At 43.5% G+C, this 26,225-nt stretch overlaps 1 protein-coding gene across 1 annotated transcript in view; it reads right to left on the bottom strand.

Moving 5' to 3' along the window:
- The window catches only part of Pgant2 (polypeptide N-acetylgalactosaminyltransferase 2), a 157,837-nt gene that overhangs the window by 13,229 nt on the left and 118,383 nt on the right, over positions 1-26,225 (bottom strand). The gene's annotated exons all lie outside the window — the stretch shown is intronic.

Consider the following 26,225-nt stretch of genomic DNA (forward strand, 5'->3'; position numbering starts at 1 on the left):
GTACATGTGTACACGAAAAAACAGGAGATGTGTAACCGTCCAGGGGTGCGGTGGCAACGCCGAGCGACGAGCATGACGACTGCCTTTTCCAACACATTTATCCAAAGATAAGAACCACATGCGAGGGTCAAAACGCTCCCCGTCGTTGTTCATACTGGACGACGTTTCTTTCGAATCTCCCGAAAATCGCTTTCAATCGTATCTTGTGCCTATAGAGATCAGCGTGGGGACCAAAAAGCTTTTCTAACCGGCCGCAATGCCAGGGAATACAAAAATCGGTTGAAAGGACTTTTGTTAAAACCGCCATCATTCCTGCCCCGCCCCCCCCCCCCCCCCCCCCCTTTTGGACCATGAATCTCGATTACTTTTTCAATTGAACCCATTCGAAATCGAGCTCCATCACGCAGTTTCAATATTTTTGTTGATTCATCTGCTTCCTCTGCTCGTCTCGAGCCAATGGACGTTATTTCACAGGGTGGTTGGGAGCGCACGCGGTACGATGAGTGCATTTTCCCGTGAATTGCGGAAACGCTACGGATTTGCTTGAATTAAATCAACAAGGGTTTTTGCCCGATGCTTGTACGCCCACACCGATCGTATCTGTGCGACGCTCTGCGGTCCAAAAATGTACTCAATGCGCATGATTTAACGCGTTGAACCGCACGAGTTACGCCATTTTGTTTGACACACTCGCAAATATATTTTAGTGAGGCGCACACGCACACGGGATCGAGTTTTAAGACTCGAATGCCTCGTGTACCCGGCACCGGTCCACGCACGCACTCGTCAATCCAACCGAATATTTGGACCTTCGATTTGGCACGGGTTTGTTGATAAGCAGAGAACACCTCGTCGAATCCAAACTCCTCTCACGTTACCCACTTCGCTCCTGCGTACCGCAGAATTGAATTGAAGTTTCGAGTGAAACTAGTCAGCTCCATTCGCCCGGGTCGCTAATCCCGCCAGTTTTCTCCTTTCGCGTTACAGGATTCACCGCACTCGTGATTCCAGGGACCCTCCTGACTTTGTATCAATCAGCGAGTTCCGAGGGACGAGTAAAAATCGAACAATTGCTCAGGAATTTTTGAAATAAAATCATCACTGCTCGTTGGACTCGGGCTCATTGAAGACGCTTCCAGAAAATTGTTTTTCTCCTTCATTCGCACTCGTCCTGCTCAAAAACCAAACTCAGATTTGCCCCGATTAGTTGTTTGGCTTTTAACGTCGAAATAGTCGCGAATGCTCTTAGGAAAGTGAAAGCGCGCGTGTGTTTCCGATGTGCCATTTGCACATCGAAATGGATCAACATAAGTAAAAATTCCGGAACGAACTCGTAACTATTCGGTCGCATATCTTGTGCACGCGAGTGCAGTTCTGACCGTCGAAAATGTCGGAAAATAAAAATCTCGAGAAATCGGGTTGAGGAAAATTCTCTCGGAAATTTTGATGCGAGACTAATTATCGACCATTTCAATATCGCCAGCAGGGGACTTCGATTGAAATAATCGATAATTATGGGGAGATGCGGAGGGCGAAGAAGAAGTGCCAACATTTATTAATTTCAGCATACGCGTTGACGAAACTCAAAACTTGATGAAGAATGAAACTACGAGGAAAGAGATATTTCGAAAAAATCTCGGCCGACGAAGAAAAAAGCGAAAAATTGAGGTTTTTACGACGCTTCGTTGAAAAATGTTTGCTAGTGGCACTCACGCCCTTTATCGTAGTCCCGCGATAGTTCGTGGTTTCAAATATATCGTAATTCGAGTCCACCGGCAAGTGTCATCGTAAAATTCATAAACGTAACCAAAGTAAGTATCGATAAAACAGGCACGTTGTGTAAAGAAAAAAAAGCATTGAAAAAACAGCACGAGCCAAGAGGGCTTACCGAGTGACCGAGTAAAAATTTAACGCGGAAAGCCTCTCAATAAAAAGCAGGCCATTCGAGTGCAGTGTAAATTCGGGAATTTCGATACTCCAGCATTTAAATCTTGATTGAATCCGCATCGATCCGAATTCCGAAATTTTTAAAACAATTTGTTACCTTTTTTTTAAAATCGAAGCTTCGTAAAAAAAAAAAAAATAAAAAATAAAAAACAGCGCGGAAACGCAGATAAAAATAATGGTATCCGCTCGCGCTCCGGTTCCTTTTCGCATAGTGCACCTACCGGACCATTTTTCATTCGCTTACTCTCCGGGTATTTATCTGTTTAGTTGACCAGCGAACGACAACGCGCAACTCGTGTCTCAACGTAGCGAAAACACACGAGCCCCACAAAAACTAACTGCCAAAGTGTACTTAAGTGCAAAAGTGCCAGTGCACTTGGTACGCTCGGCTGGACAGTGTAACACGTACATATGTACATAGTTATACAGATAAATACATACATTAGAGCACTCGCGACGGTTCACCCTCATCCCTTTCTTCACTCGGCGCTAGCCTCGTGGAGAGAGAACGCCGCCTCGTAAATTCCGTCGATTTTATCGGCAAAATTTAGAGTCTACGGTATAAATTGCTACGAAGCCCCGCGCACACTCCGATACGTAATCCGAAATGGTAGCTGAGCACTTTGCCACACTCGGCTGGCAAAACATGCATACGTTCTTGTTTCTCACGCGCATAAATCCATTACACACATAAGATATTTGTGCGGCTGTGTCTGTGTAAGCGAGTCGTTTTTGTCCTGACGGGGGGGGGGGGGGGGGGGGGGGGCTCGATAAAACAAGAAGCTTGACTCGATTTACGCCTCGATGTAACTATTTTTCGACGATTATCTGCCATCGGAATACAAGCATTCGTAAGCAAACTTGGGATTATGGAGAAACGAGAATATTTTTCAAGCAGCTTTTATTTTATTTGACGAAATGCATGAGAGTCTGTTGCAGTTAAATCTGCTTGGTGCTGTACGAGGTCACCGTAAAACAGTATCGAGAACTTTAAGACGCTTCGGAGTCAGTAGAATTGGAGGAACTCGCGACGCTTGTCGTGCCAGCCATCTCAGCTCAGCCGCTGTTATGACTTTTCTTTCATATTTTATTTCATCCGGCGAGTGCGCTCGATTCTGTGCTTCCTTTCCCGATTGCTGCATTTCCAGAGCCTCCACTCCAAGATGAACCGGTTCCCAATGATTTTTATGACCCCGTTACACGCGCGGAAAGATTTTTAAAGTGTGACAAGAGACGTGCGAGCACGTTGAATTCGCAAAAAAGAATTGACAAAAAGTGCGCGTCCAGCACCTGTCCTAGGGAAGAAGAAAAAGTCGTTGCATCGATTTTCGTAAAAGTAACCAAACTGCATAATTACCGTTGCAATTACAAGAGTCACCGTTTTTGCGATTGCTCCTCGTCCAACAGCGACCTCGACATTTTTCGCTGTTATAAAAACGCAACGCCAAACTCCCACTGATTTTCGTAATACAAAAACAACGTTGGCCATGTGATATTCGAATGAATTTAAAAATGTTTTGCAGCACCATGCGATCATTGTGCAATCGCGTATGAAAATCTTTGCAATGCCAACAGCGAGCTACGACTCGCCACAAAAGTAATGGAATCTTCACACAAACTCAGAAAGCTCTGGTGACCCAAAGGGATCCCAATGGCCTCAGGCTAGGGGATCCTCTAAAGGCGAGTTTAGAAGAGAATATTAAAAGAAGATAGCTCACTTTCATCAGCAAAGTAACGACGTAACAAAAGACGAAATAAGTGGGGACCAGGGCGGGTTCAAGTTTAAAAAACAAGGGGATTTACCGATGTTTTTATGCAGACTTTAGTGACTGTAAAAACCGGTGGTAAAGCTCGGGTAGCGCGACTGAATACGTAAATGTAACTGGTGGAATCACTAATTAACTAACACAAAGCGTAAATGGGAGCTCATATGGGGTTGGTCTCACAGAGAAGAGGAGCGAGCTTGTGGCATCGTTCTCGAATCTCTTGGTTCGTAAATCTATCTTTTACGTGGGTGCAGAAAATCACATGTCGAAACGTACCTTTGACTTTTGGTTCGTCGCAGGTTCAGAAGAGGCGAACTTCGTGTCAGTTTTTCGAGTAAAATGAAGCGATTTGAGTATTTTTCATTTTCTATTGTACAAGAATAACTTCAATCGAGGTTTTTCACGGTGATCGATCTTTTTGCAAGTTTCATCTCTCTTCTCTCGTCCGAATTTCAACGCTCTTTTGCACCGTGTTTTCAACATTTCAACGACCATCGAAGTCGACTTCAGAGAATCATTTTTGTTTTAGAAATATAATTTTCTAACTCTGAATTCTCGTTTGCACAAGTGGACCGAAAATTAGAAAAAATCTAAATTACTGGAGGTTGAAAAGCGCGCAGGTGGCGTCGAATGCCTGAGAGGAATAAGCTCCTCGGCCTCTCTCCAGCTCGTTGATTTTATGCAGCTTCGAGCTCGCAAGCCAGAGAACCTTGTGCGGCCTTCGTCGATCCACCGCATTATTCAATCCCAACGTTGAGCGCTCTCGTTATACATCGAAGCACTACAGGGACAAGGGTTTGCGGCAGAATCACCAAGACCCTTTTAGGCTACTCCTTCGCCCTCCATCCATCAAGTCCAACGGGTATTAATCATCGATTCTACCTCCATTGTCTTTATTAATGTCGTATATTCCATGTGCACCATGCAATCTGGGAATCTGACTAATCCGATTATCATTGCCAAATGGAGCAATCTTTCTCATCGTGCATTTTTAAATGGATTTTTTTGCTCCTTAGTGAATACCCTTTTGGGTTTTCCCGCCCATCTTTTAAACCTCACTTCGTTATTCCTGTTCGAGTTCCTGCGCGACCTTCGCCTCGATTCCCAAGTCCACAAGGGGGTCAAACTTATGCAGTTTCGAATGCAAAACGATATTTTGTTTTGTGAAAAAAATTCTGTAATATTGTGTGTTCGAAAGGTGGCGATTCGAGCCTCGCAAAATGGGCAAAAGGTGCAGGTTTTTAATTTGCCAAAAAAAATAATTGCACTTGTTTCGTAGCTGCTAAAAACGATCATCAACGCTCCTTTATAACCTCTTGCTGGAGTAAACGGATTCAGAATTTATAACCGTGAGAGGGAGCAGAGGAGAGAGAAAAGAGGAGCTTTACCGGTTGCGAGCTCGGTTTGCCCTCGAGAATTTGCGGTATTTGTTTATATGCATGTATATACTAAAGTGTTAAGACCACGTGACGAAGTTATACGACGATAGTAACTTGTTCTGCCGTCTACCTCGATAAATCCTTACTCCAAAATTGTCCAGCAAGTCCCTGTGTGCAACGAAGTCATTAAAGGTCCAGGGGACATTGAACCAGCCTTGAAAATGGCCACGCTTCTAACGAGAACTAATTGGGTCTGAATTAATTGAGGAGTGTTTTGTGCGATGAAGTTTCCCAATTGAAATTTTCCGGTTTTGTTTATTTCTTCGTCCCTCTGAGGATCCTGATCGGAATACCGAGTTGATGCTTCCGTCGTGAGCTCATTTCAGTACTTTTTTTCAACTCGTTTCAGCATTGAAATGTTGGAAAGCTCATTTGATGCGTTCCTCGCGAGCATTACTCTGCCTTAATGGACGATCGAGTGTGCCGAGGCTTGAAAAACCCAGGAACAGTCGATCGAAGAGTGCTGCGAGCTATAGAAATGGAAAGGCCATTCGGCATAAAGGCGGCTCGAAAAGGAGCGTAAGTTGAAAAAAATAATAACCGCGCGCGCGATCGATGATGGGGGAGTGGAAGAAATGGATGGCACGATAAAGGAAAGTGCCAGGGAAGAAAGAAACGAATGAGAAAGAGAGAGAGAAGCAAATGAAGAGCGAATGGCGTATAAAGTGAAAGAGAATGTGATGTGACGATCGAGGACGAAGGTAACGAGAGATGAAAAAAGTCCGAGGTTGCCGATCATCGAGCACTCAACATTCTCGACGCGCACTCCATCCTATGGGGATCCGCCTCCCTCCTTTTTCACCTGATGGATTATGGATCTTCCCTCGGTGAGAAATTATGGCTCTCGAAACCACACGACCGCTGCCACGATTTACGACACTCTCCTTCCGCTTATCCCCGGCTCTCTCCTATCCACCAATCAGAGGAAATGACAGAGATAATTATGAGACCGGAAATGAAGGAAGATATTAGTCTTTTAGGGACGGGGATTTTTAAGTTGAAATCGACCTCTTTCACACGATATTCGTGCATAATATCGATTCATTTTTCAAGTGGACACCAAAAGAATCAGATTTTTCAATTACATTAGAAAGATCCTCGATGCCCTTTGATTCAGATATTTCATTGCGATCAGCTATAAAAACAACAATCATTCGTTACCGAAAGGCTGTACCGTTTCTTCGATTTTTGGAGAGGGAAATACTCCGACAGCTTCCAAAGTAATCTCCGAATTGAATTGTATAACATTTTCAAAGTGCTTTTCCCTACTGCTCCAAATTCTACAACGAAAAAATCGAAATTGTAATTCATGAGTTTTTATTCACCTGATTACATTTTTCAATCTCTCTCTTTCGAACTTTGGAAGAAGCAACGGAATCTTCATTGAATATCTTTCTTATCCATTCGCAAGTCCCAAGCACTCGAATCCCCCTCGACTGAACGAAGGTGTATCGGAAGCTTTCGAATATGGCGTATTCATGAGGCTACCAGCATATATCTCAACAGTAACAACGTTGACGAATAGTTGGTCCTCGAAATAAAATTTAACGAAAGACTCGAGAGAGATTCGTTCTTACGTTGAGTATCGTTCGCAAAAGTCTGGTTTACTCGAAATGAAAATGTACACGCAATTTTCTACAACGAGCAACACATCATTTGGAAAAAATAGTGCAACTCAAGTTTGTAAAAAGCAAGTTTTACAACGCTACGATCTTGAAATATCTTAAATATCTTCAAACACAGTTCAGACAATCTTTATCCTTCCTGCTTCCACGTGAGAGCTGTGCTAAATGGAAAAATGTTGTTCCATTGTTCTCGACAAGTTTCTCAACCGTATAGCCATATCTGTGTGGATCCACTGCTTTGAGAGCATCAGTCCATTTGAACATTACGCCCTGCAGAATGAGACGACAATGTATGATGCACATACATCCTCTTAGCTTCCCAGTTGTACGTTCTCTCGGAGTCCTAGATTCGACTGTTCCCCGTGCAGCCTCTCATCGACTCGTTCGAGGCGATGAGACGCTGTGTCTGTGTCTGTGCACGGGTGGGTTGGTGTTGGGAGCGAAGGGTTTTAGACGCTCCATACATTCTTCCATGTATCTTCTTCTATTCAAGATCTTGATGAGTTGAACTCGTGGTATAGCGAAATGCAGGATCCTCGGCACGTTCCCTCGACAATCATGTACTTTGCACTTGGCAAAGTTATCTAGCTCTCCAGGGCGTCATCCATGAAGGTACATATTGTACCGGCTGCCAAACTTGGTGAAATATATTTCAGTGTGAAATATAAACTTTCTTTGAGACAAGCAAGCATCGATCATCGTGTTCGAGGATGGCGAGCGGAGAATTCAATGGAAGAGAGTCTCGGAAGACGTTTTGCAATTTATGAGGAATTTCGAGTTGGAGTAATTGTCAAAAGGGGACTTTCGAAAATGTAGCAAAGCGAGGTTACTCATTGTTTCATGTAACTTGATTCGGTTTTGTGAGGAATTTCTCGTGGGATCGACGCAACCATGATTTTTCTTTCGTCGCTGAAATGTTGGAGCGTTTTTTTTTTTTCATAAGCGATTATTCATCTCGCGATCAAGAGGATTCTGGGATCTCGGTAAACATCATATGCATGTAGATGTTTCCTGTATTATCACCACTTTTCGACAATTTTCACGTTTTCTTGCCACTTTCGGTTTCTATGCATGTCCCGGATATAATGCGCCAATAACTCACGGTTCAGTTGGCATCTTTCCGTATTCAAGACACGAGCGATGCCAACGGGAAATCGCTTTCCTCATCATGTTATATAGCACTTTTGGCCCTCCCCAGACTGTCGATCCTCCTCGTCAGCTCTGCACACGTTTCTACCCCTCTCCTCGTGCCCTACGTCATGTGCAATATTACGCTGAGCGTATGTATTACGCTCAATTGCTTTTCCACCGACTTTGTTCGCTTTATAAATCTGCCAGATTTCTCTTGCTCCTCATCGTTGCATAACCGTAATTCAATATTGATGGTGTTCATATGATTTTCTCGTGTCCAAAATTGCCAACGGGAGATTTCCGTCATGGCTGAATTAGCTTTCCATTGTCAACGCCGCTTTCCACGATTTTAATTGGTTCTCTGTGACGATACACGTATAGCTCAAGACAGATCAATAGAATTAAGGTAGATCATGGTCGAACGATCGTATTTTATGGGTGTCCAAATTGGCTCGGTTTTTACTTCCCGATTAAAAATACAACCACTTTAAATTAATGTCAGAGTTTATTGTAAATACTTTTTCAACTCATCTTTTGGCGAATGACATTTGGGATCCATCACTGACCGAACCCACAATTTCATTCGTCCCTGGTCAAAATACTGTAGTTTTTCATGTGAAAAATCGCATTAGAGAGCGCAAAGGGAAAACACAAAAGGAAATGGATCAAGAAAAAAGTATTAATGAAAAGACAAAAGGCTGTGACAGGAATGGGCCAAGTCAAGAAGAAACAAAATGCCGAAATAAGTAAATGTGAGGTTACGAGTGCTCATTTTACCAATTTCATTCAATCTTTAACGTAATATATCTTGATTATTAGTATTAGACAATCGTTTTGAATTTTTTCTCAGACCTTCATTATGTACTTTATTGTTATTGTGTACATTTTTCATGAACTTCGTAGGAAGCGTTCAATCGTGATATGGAAACATATAAACGACTTATTGCACAGTCCCTAAACGCCCGTGTATTTTTCTTCATATTTAAACACGTTTATCTCGATAACAAATAAGACGAATCCTTTAAAATTTAATATGCGCGTCAGTCGACTACCCATTTAAACTCTGTGTAAATTTCAAGACTTTCTTAAGAAAATTGTTTCGTGTACGAACTACCTTAAGGCTCTGAATTTATTCCGTTTGCTTTGAAATGTCACAATGACAGCTGGTTCTTCCTCCGAGACCTTCGCAAGGGCATTGAGAATGCAAAATGGTCATTTTAGAATCGAAGTCATAATTTTTACACTCTTCGTGCTATTTTCACATATTCAAAATATTTTCTCTCGTCGATGTTGACTAAAATCCGTTAGATTCAATCCCAAATGAAATTGATAAATTCCTGAATAACTCGCTACTCCCCCTGACATTTTCAACCTCTCATAACCAAAAGCCGAATGTTTTAGAAACTGTAATATGATTTAAAAGAATATTGAAGTGGGTTCGATTAAACAAAAAATGCATACCGAAAACAACCCTGTTGCATATTGTAACAGCGTTGTTGAGCATGCTATCGTCGAGAGAGAGAAATGCATCGTGAGGAAAACAGACGTGGTTATACATCGATGGACATCCATATTCGTGAAACAATTGATGATCGAGCACGTATACATCAATGTCATGATTGAAGGGCAGCATTCATATCAATAATCGAGTTTGATACGGCGTTAACGGCGGTAACTGCGATACTGGCTTACCGGAATGAAAGGATGGATGGGAAGGGAGACAAAAAGAGAGTGCGAGAGGCAGAGAGAGGCGGAGGTGCATATATCGAATATCCATTGCCGCGGAGTCGAACGTGCAGGACGAAATCTCGTACACACGTCGATATACAGGCACGTGATTTGAAATGGAATTCATCGAAACGGAGTATCGTCGTTATACGGAGCGGGGGCGGCAAGAGGGAAATTTTGACAGAGGCACAGAGTGAATCCGATCCTCGATCGGGAGCGTGGGCTGAGAGCCGACCGGACCGGAGGGGTGGTGTACACTTTGCGAAAATAGAAGATGATCGGATGCTCGGGGCGCACTGCGATATCCGATTCCGCGTCCTTCTCTCTCTCTCTCTCGCTCGTCCCAACATCCATTTTCTTTACCCTCCCAGGGCGCGTCTCGCCCTCCGTAAATATTTGAGTTGGCGCAAGACTCTGTCTGAGCGCACAAGCCCCACAAGGGATTTTCTCCTTCACAGGTTACACACATATTCATATGTATATCTATAAGGAAATGTAATTTTCACTGTTGCACGTGTGCAGTGGGCTAGGTCAGGAGCCATTGTTTATTCGGGACAATGAGCTTGAGTGTTCCATCGTGGATATTGGATAGCGCTCTACCGAAAGTCACTTTACGTTATATTTATCTTTGCTCCACATTTTTAAATCTCTGATAAATCAATCGACGAAGTTAAGAAACTTGAGAAAATCATCGCGGACGTTGGCCATTTATATTTTCATTGGCCGTTTGCAGTAGTAAGAATAATCGTCGATTCAAAAAGATTTTCTTGATCCAACAAAATTCACTGGGTCAACATTTATTTCGTTGAATTAATTTGACTACAAAATTATTATTTTTGCAGTTTTTAGGCCACGCTTGAGGTGTGCAGATGTTTGGCTGTATCTTGAGAAAGTGGCTCGAAAAAACACTTTGTTGCTATAACTACGGATGCTTGGACGACGCTGGAGTTTGCAACGTCGGAGTCCAACGACGTGAACGAACAAAATATTTAGAATTCGCCATTTTTTTATTTCACGAATCATTTACGTGGGCTGAAAAATTACGAATTGCAAATTCGGCGCAGTCAACAAAAATTGGAGATTTACTGGAATTATTGGAGAGTTCTTTCGATCATTTCGTTGGACTCCAACGCTGCAAACTTCAGCGTCATATATTTGATTGATTTCTCAGGATATTTAATCAGCTGATTCAGATTTCGTACCACCAAATATTACGATTTGTATTATTCGTGCTATTGAAACAACAAAAAGGTTGTTCCTTACGAAAGCACATTTCTTTATGTACACAGTGATTTTTCTTAAAAAACTAAAAAATGTTTAGTCATTCGGATTCTCAGAGGCAAACAAAACATTTCAGTACAGTTAGTTAACCGACTTTTTTTTCTTTGATAATTATTCAGCAGAACAGAAAATCGAATTTCAAACCACATTCAGTTTTATGAAATATTTCGCATCGTCAAGTCGTATGGATTAACCAATTTGTTCATTTTACGATAGAATATGTAACAACGCAAACGAAACTTTGTCGCGAAATCTAGCAATAATTTTGATTCATACAACCTAATTAACATCTCTTTGATAATTCCACGTTTGCAGAAACTCTTCTCGCTACCGGATTTCGATTGTATTTTATTACAGCGTCCTGCTTGCTTTGACATATAATATCTCATTAAAACTCGACGCAATTATAAAGCACTCGCGATCTATTCGTGCACGGTTTTCAGCCTCACAAGAGTTCGCGAGTCCCAGCAATTATGGTTCTCCGTTTTCACGGCTTTTCCAGTCAGTATTTATTCAAGTTATGCACTATTCTGATGCTGGAAACGAGCTTCAAATGTAACAGGCTCATTCGTCAAACGTATGACAAACTAATGAGCGTTCTTCACCGGATTAAGTCCAGTTTTTTTCCCCAAACAAGCATCAAAATCGATGGCTATTCGAGGTCCCTTGCAGCTACGATCGTTGGAACGATACAGATGTCAATTTCGAGCCACGCTGACCCTCGATTCTGCATTTCTCTCTCACGCAGGGAGAAATGCACCATCGTGGTCGGAAGAGGTCGAAAATGCTCTCGAATATAGGGGAATCCAGAGCCATAACTCACTACGATGTGAAAATTGATTTAATGAATACAAACGGTCGAGCATGCAGATAATGGCAAGTCCTGAGACTTTCCGAGTCGGTACAACAGCCACGAAGAGCGCTCACGATATTTCCGACTTCTCTTTGTGAGTGAAAAATAAATTCGTGAAGGCCCAATGTGCATCGAGCATGGCTCAAATGTCCGGAGAAATAAAAGCGCAAATAAATTTCTCACAAAAACCTCTCGATCGTTGAGCCAGGGACAATAGTTGATGCTTTTTTTTCAATCAACTCAAGTGCCATGAAATATAATTTTTATCAATTTTCTAGATGCTCGTACGGTTTGATGGCTTTGCTTTCGTTGGTATTGACTGGACGCGAGCTGTGTGGCGCGATGTATCGATATTTCAAAGCATGCAGTACAAATGAATAAACGATCCTTTTCCCGTGACAATGAATGCGTGCCTATGCGGGGGGCGCGCAACGCACATAACGTTTGTAAAATACATTACGGGTCACAAGAATTATCGAGGATTGGAGGGTTGCACACGATATATATCGGAAATTGGTACGGTCCCTCCGCGCGTGTCTGCCGCACAAATAAATCCATGCCGTGCTCGGGCGGCACGCATACTCTACACTGAAACATGCGAAAAGGCCAATTTCCAACGGCGGCTGTTAAATTCAACGAAAATGCAGCGATCTCCGCTCGCACGCATCCATATAATGCTCATAAATTTGCTTAACACTCTCCTCACGGCGGGGCTGTTGCGCAGCGAGTGGCTTCCTGAACCTCCGGCCAATAAAGCAATTTTCGTTTTATCTCCTGCTCTCATTAACGCATTAAATATTTCGTGAGCGGAATAAAAAGCCGAGGGGGAGGGGGAATTGGAAATTTCGCGATCGTATCGACGGTAACGCTCTGTTTTGACATTGTTTTCGCGAACGGTTGAAATTGAAAAGCAGCGCGTTAGTTGAATCCGTAATTTCATTCGAGCATGCATGAGAGCGGGTTGCTAAACGAGCGGAAATGTTCGCGCGGTGCTTCATATTTTAAAGACTTTTCGGCCCAGCCGAAATGTTGCGACCAATAGAAATAAGGGACGCAACACTTTCAGCGCAAACTCTCGAATCAATGCAAACTTCAAAATACGAATGCATGGGCGAGGCAAATGTTTCGCGCAATGCTTCACTCCCCATCGTGCATTTTCCATTGTTATTTTAATGCACATGCGAGTAACTGCACGCCCTCTCTCGTGCAACGAATGGCGCGACAGAAAAAACAGCGCGCGATGCAATGTCCCACTCGAGAGGCGCGCACTATTCGATTTTTCGCTCGTTGCGCTTCATGCTTTTTTGAAAAATCCATTCTCACCGAGCTTCGCTGAGTCACGCTGGCTGCAGGTTACAGAGTTTCGAAAGCTCGCGCTCTTGTCAGAATCAACGGATGTGTCAACATTTTTTTTCGCATGACGAACGGAGAGTCTGGCTCAATCAATGTTCGTTTTCACTCTCGTTGCCCTGCTTTTACTTGACTCGGTTTCGCTTCCTGAATTTTGAGCCTTTGACTTTTTCACATTTATTCAAGGATTTTTCTTTCAAGCTTCTACAAATATTCCATCATCAGGATCGCAGCAGAAGCAAATATGCTTTCGCTGATAAACTGACGAGGAAAGAAACTCCAGAAAGAATAAAATCACCTAGCAAAAGACAGTACCAAAAATGAATTTACAGACCAATTAAAGTGCTTTTTATGTGCCACAATTAAAATTTCAAAAGCACATAAATAAATAGCACTCAAATTAGCCGTTCTTCGAATTGGCCGTCTCCCAAAAATAGTCATACTTCCATTCGGAGGTAGCTAGAGGCCTAAAAGGGTGGTATTTCCAAAAAATATACTATTCGGGGGTTGAAACTTGTAATATTCGAAAAGCACATAAAAAACACATAAATAATGCGCCACCATGATTTTCAATATTCCCAAACCAAAGGTGGCACAAAAATGTTCATTGTAGCACACAAAAGGCACCTTATTTCGGTCTACAGTAAATTCATTTTTGGGACTGCGTTCTCCTAGTTTTACAGGGGTTAAGAAATTGTTTACTCAGTCGTTACTTTTGCCGGGCTAAGTAGTTGCTTCACTAATATACAATTAACCAAGAATTTATCGGGCTGAGATGTATGCCGTGGTGCATTTTAGAGCGCAATATAGTGTGCATCATCTCGGTGCACTTTCAATTGCCAAGCCGACGTTGAAACGTTGCCGTAATAGCTTCACCGGAGTATCTGGTGCTCCACTATTTTATATACGGGGGAGCCGGCGCGAGGCAAAACGCATCGTAGAAATATTGTATTTCGTTTTTGCCTCACCGCGTTGCGTACGAGCTTGGTAGAATAATATTTCATTGTAATCACAAATGGACGTAGATGAATCGTAACTTTTTAGGAAAATGAAATGAAAACAAAACGTTGGATAAAGTTGAGTAAAAATTCATTTGCAAAACTTGTTTTCACACAATTTCCCATCACTCTCGGCACTTTCCTCGTCGACGTACCTTTCTGCTTGTAAATTGCTCGTGCGATGCGACAGTAAACGAAGAAAGTAGGGTTTGATCGCATAACCGGGCTGCTGGAGTAGCAATTTTTGACACGAACCCCTGCGGACACTCGTACACGTGCGTTTACGTGTGTTTAGAGAGGGACGAAGAGAGGAAAAGTGGGAGAAACAGTAGGCGAAGCGTTCTGAACTACGATTATGCCGTTTTCGAGGAGAGTCTCGGGCCAATTGCGTCGAAATTGCGTCTCGGGTTAAACCGTCTCGCTGCATTCTCCCAAGCGTCTATTTACCGGGGAACTCTTTTGTTTTTATGCGTAACTTTAATGTACGTGCGCGGAGTATTGCGCATCGCGGGAGTTACGTGACTTAACAAATGTTGGGAAGTTGGCTGGAGTGTTTGCTCGTGAATTGGAACGTACGGGCGGCGAACGCGTCGGTTTTTTCAGTCTCCGTATATACTCGCTTATATTCGAATTGGAGAGTACCACGAAAGTATAGGAGGATTCGTTGGTAAGGTCGCGAGGAGCCTTTTCGCCGCGGCCGAATATGTTGCGAGTACTTCGCATCCGGCGTTTTCCTCGGAGTTTTAATGATTCGCGGCGCTCCGGAATGATGTCGAGGATTCCACGTTTCGCGTGGAATTGCGACCGTTAAACGGAATCCCACCGGGGGGAATCGCGCCGATTATTTTAAAGGAGAATCGTACGAGAGCAAATAAACAAGCGTGATCGCCATCCGCGCGCGCATTGCGGCGGTACGTATGCCGTGGAACCGTGCATGTCGCATCGGCCCGTTTGGCGAGAGGTCGATTAAAGAAAGTATCACGCTCGCCCGGTGAGAGGACGCGATAGCGAAGAGGTTATTTTGCCGCGCGCGAGCGCGAGCGCGAGATCCTCCAGCCGAGTTTCTCCCGCGAGTGAACGGAAGGAGGGAAAAGAATTTAAATTGATGAAGATTCTCGTCCGAATTTCCGGAGATTCTTTAATAAGAGGAAACCTCAATATTATTATCCGCACAAATTGGAGAAAAAACCGCGGACGAAATCTAATCCTTGGAAATTAAACTTTCAAATGAAGCACGCATTTTCCCCGAGCAACTCCACCGCTCCGCCCCTCCCGCCGAGAGGCACAGCCAAAAGTTAGTACCCCGAGGTAACAGAAGGTAGAAAAAGAGCTTTGAAAATAGAATCGGGTGAACGGAGGAGAAAGAGGAGAAAAATATGGGCCAAGAAAAAGCGGCCTCGGGCAGAAGCACGTGCGCGCACACAGCAGCCAACTCGAACGCACACACACACACATGCTCAGCTCCGCATATTGCCGAGGGATAACAAAGGGCGAGTGCCGTTAAAATGCAAAAGGCAGCTGGGCGATGCTTAAAATATTCAGGCAGCCAACACCGAGGCTACTGAATGGAAGCGCGAGACCGAGAGCTCTCTTTCTCTCCTTCCCTCGCATTCGCTAGCCCACAACCGAGCCAACACGAGCCCACAAAAATAAAGTGTTCTAAGTTTTTCGATTTTTAACAAGCTATATAGGAAAAACGAGAAAGAAGTTACGTACAACGAGTGCGCACACACATGGGGCATGTATTATTCAGGAAAACGTAAGCGAGCCTCGCCACGACGCGGGACCTCCAAACAGATTTTCCGCCCACCGCGACCCGCCTCTCGAACCAAGAAAAAATGGTAAAAAACCGAATCTCCGCATAAAATGAGACAGCCTCGAGGGAGCTCGCACTGATTTTCTTCACAAATTCATTCATTTTTCCATCATCCCTTTCACCGCACCCTTTCCTATATCCATTTTCTCATTTCCGTCGATCCTCCATCTCCGCCGCAAAGCCGTTCGAGCTTAACACTCCGAACGAGGACGACAAATTAAGCGCATGAAACGTACGTTATTTCACGGATGATAGTTTATACGCATCGAATCGGCGTTCCCAACTGATGATAAACTACGAATATACACTATCGAATCGAACTATGACAAATCGCTTGATGACCACTCAGTCAGAGACAAAAACGGATGGCAAAACTGCGGCAGAGAGGAAGAGAGCGGGGAGGAGGAGACAGCGTCGTTCGATAGATCGATATTCGCGGCTCGTTGCTTTGGACACGGTTCGCTGATTACTGAAAACCCCGGATTCACATGTTCACCTTGTATCCATCCACTCCGCATGGATACCGTCTCTTGTTCCTCTTCCTCCATTCGCGCATTCACGGTCCTCTCCATTTTACGTGCTCGCTGATGCTTTAACGCCGATTACAAATTTTCAACCTCGTTTGCCCGATTTTCGCGAACAAATTGCTGCTTGGCATAGGCACGCGCTATTGGATGGTCTTCGAAGATTTTCGTCCACGTGGCCAGGCGGACTGTCGGGGGAGCAGGCTTCCTGGAAGCTCTTTCGTCGGAGTGGAGCTTTCGAGAGATTTCGTAACGAGCAATGTTCTGGCATTATTAAGGACGATCGATCACCAGGTAGAATCCAAGATTGTGAACTGAAATTTTGATATGGGGTAGATTAATATTTTGCGCGACGATTAACAACATTTTGGCTAGATTGAGCATCCAGTTGTTTTGGAATTAAATTCCAAAGTCGAGCGTCTCGGGGCACCGGATACACACGTCGCTTGTTGGAAACGATCGACCGGAAGTGCCACGAACACGGTCTTTCGCGCACAAAGTCCGAAATTATTCATTAAAAAACCTATTTTAAGATAAATGGGTCATTAAGAATTTAATAAAAAATAGATAAATCGTATCCATGTTTTTAACAAAATAATCTTACAATAAAGTTTTGATTTCTGGTTGAAAGTTGCGTGAGAACGACGAAGTAGTGTTAAAAAATGTGGCAACGTCACAACTAACGGACGGTGCCGCCAGCGCTCATAACCTAGCTTTACTTCAAACACCAATACAGAATATTACAAGTGTGCTTTGTTCACAATTCTTATATGGAGAAAACTATAGAGTCGCTGACGATATAATTTTTTCAGTTTTCACGAATTACTGTGCTATGAAATACTTATGTACCGATAACCATGCTTCTTAAAATCGCTAAAACGACGACGCTGAAGTTTGCAACGTTGGGGTCCAACGAAATGAAGGAAAAAAACATTTGTAATTGACCAATTTTTTATTTGACGAAGTATCGGTGCAGGTTGAAAAACTACGAATTGCAAATTCGGCAGGCAACGAAATTGGAGAATTACTGGAATTATTGGAGGCTTTTTTTTATATCATATCGTTGGACTCCAACGTTGCAAACTTCAACGTCATCTAAAACGAATATTCACCACCGGTAAACGTAAAGGAAGTTGAGGCCGTACAGTCATTTTTTTACCCAAAAGTTATGACCTGTACCTTTCAAAAGTCAGGCCAGTTTACAGTTTGGCAATGTTGCATACACCTTAAAGAAGAGTTGGGAAAAAAGACGAAGAACTCAGTCATTATTCAATTATTAATATAATCTCAGCAAATCTCCTAATAAATCTGAAAAACTTGACATTGTTCAGCAAGCCTTGCTCATGTTGCCCAAAAATTTTTATATTTTTAGCATCATTTTTAACGGAGATGTCACCGAATGTGTCTTGACTTCCTTAAGGTTACATGTTATTTGGCCAAATTTTTATTGATTTCTCTCCGCAACGACGCTCCTAAACTGTCTGAAAATTGAATTGATTTTTTTTACGACACTTCACTTTATAAGATGCATTCGGTTTAAAAGCGATGACATCATTTTCTTTTTAATGTCTCAATTTCCTTAAATAATTTTCGGCTCTTTTTTGGCTCCGAAGTAACGATCGATCATCCTTAATCACGCTCCTTTCGACTTCCAGGCTCCAGCATGGAGGCCCTGCCGAGTGGGTATGATAACCGATAAGCGTTGACAAAATTGTTCAAGTTTCTTCACCTCACATCGAGCAATTCGCCTTCACTAAATTGGGCAATTAATTGCTGTCGGACAAATTGCAAAAGTGTGACGAAAGAACGCACCTGCAGCGCGCGCCCCGGCATTGTGTCGATTAAATAACTCGTGAAAAATATGCTGTTTCATCGCACATTCTCCGAGCATGACGAGCGAGTAGCGTTCTTTGCCTCGCGATGTATCGCAGCGGAGTTGCTGGAGATCACGAAACAGCAGTGAAAGGCGGGAACTATTTTCACTGAGGATTTCAACGAGGCTAATTTTTAGTCAAGTCCAATGAGACGGGTCCACGTGAAAAGTGAAAGAGGAAGAGAGCTGGAGAGGGAGGAAAAAGGAGCTCGCGTTGGCGCGTAACTGGCGCGAAATTTCGCACGTGTTTTTCATTCAAAAAACGAAGCAGCTCCACAGTCCACCGTTGAGTGCCGCATACCCAAAAATCAGTGAAACTCCACAAAAGTTACGTTCGTTACAGTCCCGTGAGTAGATGACGCTGGATTTTGCAACGTTGCAGTCCAACGAAATGACGTAAAAAACTCTCCCACAATTTCAATTGTTCTCCAATTTCGTTCCCTGCCGAATCTACAATTCGTAGTTTTTCATCCTACGCCGATGCTTCGTCAGATAAATCATTGGTGAATTAGAAACATCTTTTTCCTTCATTTCGTTGGACTCGAACGCTGCAAACTTCAGCGCCGCCGTGACTAGATTCTCAACAAAAAATTAACTTCATCAAATCCCTGTTGCAATACAACGAAGAATTGTTTTATTGGAAATCAGAAGAGAATATCGAATCCCCGGCTTGATTGATCAACAACGAAGCTTATATCGTATGTGCTCCATTCACGGGATAAAATTTTGTTCCATCCAATACCGAACTCGAAATTTCCCTCGTGGATAATCATTCTTTGCTCCTCGTCCCAACCTCTTCCATCTCGATACTCATTTTTATCATTCAAATGTCATGCAGCTTTGAAATAACAAACCCATCAATCACATTCAAGTCTGAAGAATTTTTCGTCAGAGCGAGTATCTCGAATCTCTTTACCCTCGTCGCAACCAGAGGACTTTTGATCCTTCAACTTCTCCGGATCCACGTTTTGATGTTATGGATGTAATTCAGCATATCGTTATATATTTTATACATATACGTATATATTTCAAGTTCTTGGATTGCTGGGGCGTGTGTCCCCGTTGCATTAAACATACAGTATGCATGTAAACATGTATAACTGTAGATTTTTTTTATCATATGTACAGTAGAGGTACGTCGCTCTCTCACACGCCTGGGTGACTGGGAGGGTAGATCATGTTGAAGCTCACCAGTCTGCGGAGGAATATATACATGGAGACACGCGAAGCAAGAGAGAGAGAGAGAGAGAGAGAGAGAGAGAGAGAGAGAGAGAAAGAGAGTACAGAGAAGAGAAGCACGTCTTGGTCTGAAGGATAACCCTGTTGAAAAAGTGTATAACCATCACCACAGACGAAAGATTCGCATCAAAAAGTTTCACCGTACGACTTTTCCTTCTCACTCTGTGGAATAACAATTTTTTTTTCATTTTTTTATTTCCCCCCATTGCTTCACATCTCGTTCTACGTCGCGATTCCTCCGGAATTACATTCACGAGTTCTGAGCTCTCTACACCACAGAAATCACACTGGGAATGAATATTTTAATGAATAATTTCATATCTGCGATGGAGAAAATTTGTATTCGCTCTTGGTAATGTATTCTGTTTCTCGTGGAGCGACCACGCTTCTGCAGATTGGAAATAAACTTCCATTGCGATTATGAGGAATGGAATTTACTCTTATTTTTTTGATGGCTTTTTGACCGGCGGCGAGGCCTCGGCGTACCGCTTCGGCGGTCCCGTAAGTTGGAGAGCCTCCAGCAAGACCCACACTTGGATGGGCGACCGCTGGACCCGAGCTTTTCTGAGAGGTTTCCTCCGAGAACTGGATCGGTGAAAATGTTAGTGCATCGGCCGAGTCTTTCAGTGCAAAGTATACGCGGGAGCATCGAAAAAAATGACTACTGAAAAAAACAACTTGGTTCGGTCTATTTCGACTAATTTGCGTAGAATGGCCGACGGAAGTGGGACTGAAAATTCATTCGCTTCGGGGGAGGATTTATTCTAAAACGTTTCATTACCAGCTACAAATCGTGAACATCCGAGGAATCTCTATCGCAGTACAAAACTGTATATGATTCGAGCCCCTCTCTCAGGCTCTCGTAAACTTTATGATCCCTTTAACTCGCAGAGCGAAGGGAACCCACGAAGATGCACGTCGGGTGGAAAACCGTCTTTGTGAAAAAAAAAGCTGAGACAAACAGGGAGGGTAGAAATGTCGCGAGTGTGCATTTCCCGAAAAGCTTCTTCCCCATACGCAGCCTTTTTATCGTCCTACCCGCTGACGTTGAAAGTCCCCAAGAGTTAAGTTTCGACCTCTTTCTCTAGCTTCCATCCCATTTTTCTCCGCTGCGCTCTCACTCGACGATCGTCACAAATTACCTTCGGTCCATACAACCCCGCCAGCCCACCCTTTTGTCACTGACGTTTATCTTCCTTCTTTTCCTTCTCAATTTTCATGGCGAATTACAATGACAAACTAGCAGCTCCGAACTTGCCCACTGGCGTTGAGAATCTTTTTCAAAATTCTCCGCCCGCACAACCGCTCGTAGAGCAAACCCACTCCATATATAAAAATGCACGGTTGAAGCAGGTTCTCTTGCAACGAACGGTAAACAAGACTCTCCGCAACGACGTTTTCAATCTCTCGTAAAAAAATTCTTCAGCCGAATTGATGAGCCTGCGTTTGAAACTCTCTCAACGAAAGACAACACTCTGCTGAAAATTTCAAAAATTTTAACACCAAAAAGCAAAGTGTCGAAGACTTTTTTAGTCTTTTGAGCCCACGTTCCAAGGCTCCTTCGTATCTCGAGGCGGGGAAGAGTGTTTAAACGCTGAGCTGATCAAAAACAGTGCTTAAAAGTCACGAGTCCAAACTCACCGTGTCACGGCTTCATTGCTACCCTCGAGAATAAGTTCTTTACGATGAATTGCCAACTTGAAGCTACTCTCGGTTCAGGAGTGACGGGACACGTAGTGCAGCCAAGTAAAACACGGAAAACAAGAGTTTTTTTTCGCGAATCCGTTCAGTTCGCTTTTTACTATTTTCTTCTTTCAAAGTCCCCGCCTGTTTTCCTCGCTTCCTGACATATACAGGAATCAATGTGGCACGTGATTTCTAACATTATACTCCTCGTCTCTCAAAATGTTACTGCACCGCGTATCGGATGCCGAGCTCATGTGATAGGCAGCTCAATGCCATCGCTTGCTTAACAAATGCATCATCAATTTTTTACCTCCATTTTTTAAACAGAATCTTTCCCTTGCTCCGTATACGCTGGTTCATGTGTTCTCCAATTTGACAAAGTTCTTTCCGAACTCGGAGCAAAGTTCCACCGAGATAATTCCGTTTATTTTCCATTTAAGTTGTTTGCGGCCCTATTTACATCGTCACCGAGAGCAAACTTGTTCCTCGTTGAGGCGAGAGGGCGTGCTCGCACGAACTATTCTCAAGATTTTCTTTTGCTAAGGAACATTCGAAAGTGCCTTGGAGACTTCATTCAACGATTTTCATTTCACCATTTCCTCTTTTGCTTTTTCTCTCTCTCTCTCTCGTCGCCTCTGTTCAACGTCATTCGCCTCTGCCGACGAGCTCACCAACATTTTCTCCGCTCCCGGAGAACACCCTTGACGAACATTCGCACTGGCCTTTACCGGTTAAGTAACTTAATTGAATTTCCCATCGGGGGCGGGCAGCAGCGCCACGAGGCAGTGGGAAAGAACTCGTTTTTCTCTGTTGCTCCGTTGTACCTTTGTTTCTGGGGAACTAACACGCTGAATTTGGTGCGGATGTCTCGTGAAATTGGCTGCTTCAACTAAAGACGATCCTGGACGGTATCGCGCTGGATCTCAACATTTCTGGATCTCGGTATTTCCCAGGAAAAAAGTCGCTCGTTCTGCCTTTCTCTTTCCTGACTCCTTTGTCCCTTTCTCTCGCTTTTTATCGCTCTTCCTCGTGCTTTTTTTCATGATTTTTTATCTCGGAATAAAAACAATTCAGAGCCTCATCGTCCGACGACGATGCTCTTTGATGCGAATTTCCATGAGCCCCCAGCGGATTAAAGCGACGGAATACAAAGGTCGAATCAAATTAGGTGCTTCGATAAACTTTATTAAACTTTAATCCTCCTCCACATTAATTTTATAAACCAGAATATTCGTCTGTTATTTTGCCGTTGCTATACGAACGCCCTTTCTTTGAGGTAACAGAGCCTCGGAACTGGGAAAAACGAACAAAAATATCGAACAAGTTTTTTCTCCCGTTTCCAACTCCTTTTTTATTTCACAAATCCCGAAAATAGTAATGCGCTACAAACATTCCTTTGAAGAGTGATCGAAAAAACATGTTTACCCACGTTCCATTGGGTCAGCGGATGAAAATGGACGGGAGTAAAGTCGCGGGTTTACAGACCGACAGCGAGTAAATACGGTTTTGTCAAACGTTCGGAGAATCGAAAATTTTGGTTACTCGAATTCTCGAACGATCGTGCAACGAAGTGAACATTTTGCTAGCATTTTAATGCTATCGTGGATTTAAAGAGCTACGAAAAATCGAAGAAACGAATTATTATTGTTCTTTCGAAGGGATTTCGACGAATACACGGTGGAACGTATGAAAAAAGAATATTTTTGCATGTAAAAGGAGCGTCAATTCCGCGATATTCGGAGATAGAACGCGAAGGGAGAGGGCTGAGCGTCGATGGTGGAAAGTTTGCTCTATAGATATGAGGTCTAAGCGTTGGAACGAGAAAGAAGCTCCAAGTGGTTGGGTCGGATAACTTCGTTTCCACAGAGCACACGCCGGAGCCGTTCAATAATTTCCGCTGGCTTTACCTCTCGTGAACTCTGCTTCCTCCCTCGTTTTCCTTTCTCGATCTTTTCCTTGATCGATGACAACGAGGCTCGGGGGAGTACAAACGCTAAGGGTTAAGCCAGCGCGAGGGGGGCCACGGCGATTGGCAATGTGAAAGAAGGAAAAATTGACGAAACGATGACGGCGAGTTGGCCACTAGAAAAAGAATCTTCGTTCCTCTCCTGAGACGCTTCATTCTACTATTGAATTCTGACTTCCAGTTGAGTCGAACGATATCCAGCTCCCGGCGCTTCAACCATCTTCCCCTTCCACTCTTATTAATCTCCGAACAATATTCAATGCGGAAAAGAAAATTGAATTAATTTTCGGACCACTCCGTAGCGTCCTCGAGCCTGAGAACCGCAATTTTTTCACTTCCTTGTCAGAGATTTCCGTTTCGTTGTACGCCGGGGAAGATCGAGCGTTGATGATTTCTAATAAAGTTAACCCAAACGAGGATCGAAAAGAGATTTTCAAGAGGAGAAAGAAACTCGAGTTTCATTGGCGATAGAGCGAAGTTTGAAAATAGTTGTATGGAAATACACCACGAAGCGAAAAACAGCGAGAGACCCGCCACAGCGTTCTACGTATTCGAAATAGCCAAAGTTGCTTTACCTCGAAACATTTTCTTGCGTAATATCCATTCGGTAGCCAAGTTTATTCAAGGCACGAGGGGGATTTACCAAGAATATTGAGGCGGTCGTGTTGCTTCAACATTTTTGTCGTTTACGGTGTATAACACGGAGGTTAAGGTGTCATCCGTCGGAAGAATCGTTTTTATCGGGGATGCTTGTACGATCACGTAGAGGTTTCCTTAAGTAGGCAATACCATTAAGCACGCTGGAGCATCCACCCTAAACTTTACAAACTCAATCCCATCGCTTTCCTCCGCGTTCGACCGCTTGTTTCTCCGCGTTTTCCCCGACGGAATCCTGCCCCTCACGCTCGTCGGGAAAGAGGATTCCACTAGACTGCAGAACGAGAGCGGAAGAAGGAAGTCGAGAGAGAAGAGCTACAGAAATGGAGCTCTCGAGGGACTCTTGCGAGGCGAGGGCACAGGAGGAGCTTTTGTAGGTAGCGATTGCGCCCTCCTTCCCTTGTCTGGTCGTCGCGACTCGCCCTTTAACTCCCGACCTCGTCAGACGATGTGGCTCTCCTTCCTCTCTCTTCTTTGCCCATTCTCTCTTGATCCTTTGGTTTTCCACGGTCTTACAAAAGCTCCGAAAACCTCGAAGCCTCGTTTGACTTTTCGCTTTTACTTACAAGTATATGTCTATACAGATTTACGTATTTGTGTTTATTATACGAACTCGTACCTGGCCACTTTGATTTCTTCAACGTTGACGACTCTTTTAGAGGCTCGCGGGTGTAAAACTTGGAGTAAACTTTAGTGGGACTCCTCATAAGTAAAGGCACTAAAATTCGCAAAGGGTGTACGGAGCCCATAAGATCATGACGAAATTTCATTTGAAACGAGATGGAAAAACGGGCAAGAGAACTTTCGACGAAATCCTCGAATTAGTGGCGCCTTGTGGAATTTATTTTGGTGTTTTTTTTTTCTTATTCCCTTTCGATTACCTCCATAGGGAGTCCCTTTGTGTCTATTTCATTTACGAATCAGTCAGCTATGAAATTTCAACTTCGTTTGGCCTCACTTTTGGCGAGATGATTGTTTAACTTGTTTGAAAAGGCAGGAGAGCGACGAACACGTGATTGAGACTCGTTGAAATCGTCACAGCAGAAAATCAGTGATGAGAGTTTTTTAGAATTTCGAAGCTGATAATAAAAATGGTGGAAAATGAAGTTCATGATCGCGGTGAACGAGGGTTGCGGTTCAAAATTCACGAGGTTCGATGTCTCCGCTTGTAAATGAAGCACTATAAACGACATTGGGACGGACAGTTGGCACGATCGAATTTTCATGGCTGAATTACGTGGCGCGAGACTCGTGGGCGGGGTTTAATCGAACCGCAAATTTTTCAATTGTACCAACGAGAGTGGAACGCGAAGTATGACAAGGCAGAGAAGGAGGGAAGGAGAGAAACGAGCGATAGCCCACAATTTTCTCAATTTTCGAGATTGCATTCTGTGGCTGGGTTAAAAGCCTGCTTTTTTTTTTTTTTCAATTCTCGTGGACTCGTATTTCGCCAGTGAAGAATCGACGTTAGTAAGAAAATGAGAAAAACACTATTCCCATTGTTTGCTTGCATTTTCATCGATTGACATTTGCACGGTACAATTTTGCTTTTTGACTCGTTGAATTTTCACGATTTCTGTCGTTATTCTCGAACGCTCGAAAACCACACGAATTAACGTAATTTATTCGACAATCTTGCAAACTCCGATTTGAATATCACTCCTACAAAATTCTTATCGCTTCACGGACACACAATGCCAAAAACTTACGAACGCTCCGACTGCCAAATATTGGTACGCACGACATTCGAAAGAATCAATCAGAACGCGAGAGTGCAGCGTTTTTTCGCCACTGCGCTTTGTGGCGTATCCAATGTCTCTTGGCTGCATCGATGTAGGGAGTTTTGGCAGCGTGACTCATGGCCTCCCATCGATAAGCTGCGATTTTCGCGATCATCCTCGTGGTCAGATCGTGATCCATGGTGTTCCGAAGTTTCCAATAGTAGTGAATGAACGGATTGAGCGATCGACAAACGGTTTTCGGTCTTTTCGCTCTCCTCCTACGAACCGGATTTTTCACATCCACCGGGCTCGGCACGATCGCCGCTGACTCATTGCCGAGTTGCATTTTTCTTTATCGCAATCGTTACGATCGAGTTGGAGAAAATAATGGCTGGTTTGTGCGTCGTTTACGAGGATGCGTGATCAAGTTTTTATTTCGTTCAACTTAAAATTTTTGAGCGCAGCGGATTTTCATTTGACAGGCCCACACGAAATTTATTCACGTTCGGGATCGATTGAAACAATCGAACAACGAAACTCAGCGAACACGTGCCCGTGATAAATGCTGCAATTTTTTTTATTCTGCCATAAAGTCATCGATTTTTAAGGTAGCTCATGCACGAAA

Source organism: Venturia canescens, chromosome 3 (genome assembly GCF_019457755.1).
Source record: "Venturia canescens isolate UGA chromosome 3, ASM1945775v1, whole genome shotgun sequence".
Lineage (NCBI taxonomy): Eukaryota > Metazoa > Arthropoda > Insecta > Hymenoptera > Ichneumonidae > Venturia > Venturia canescens.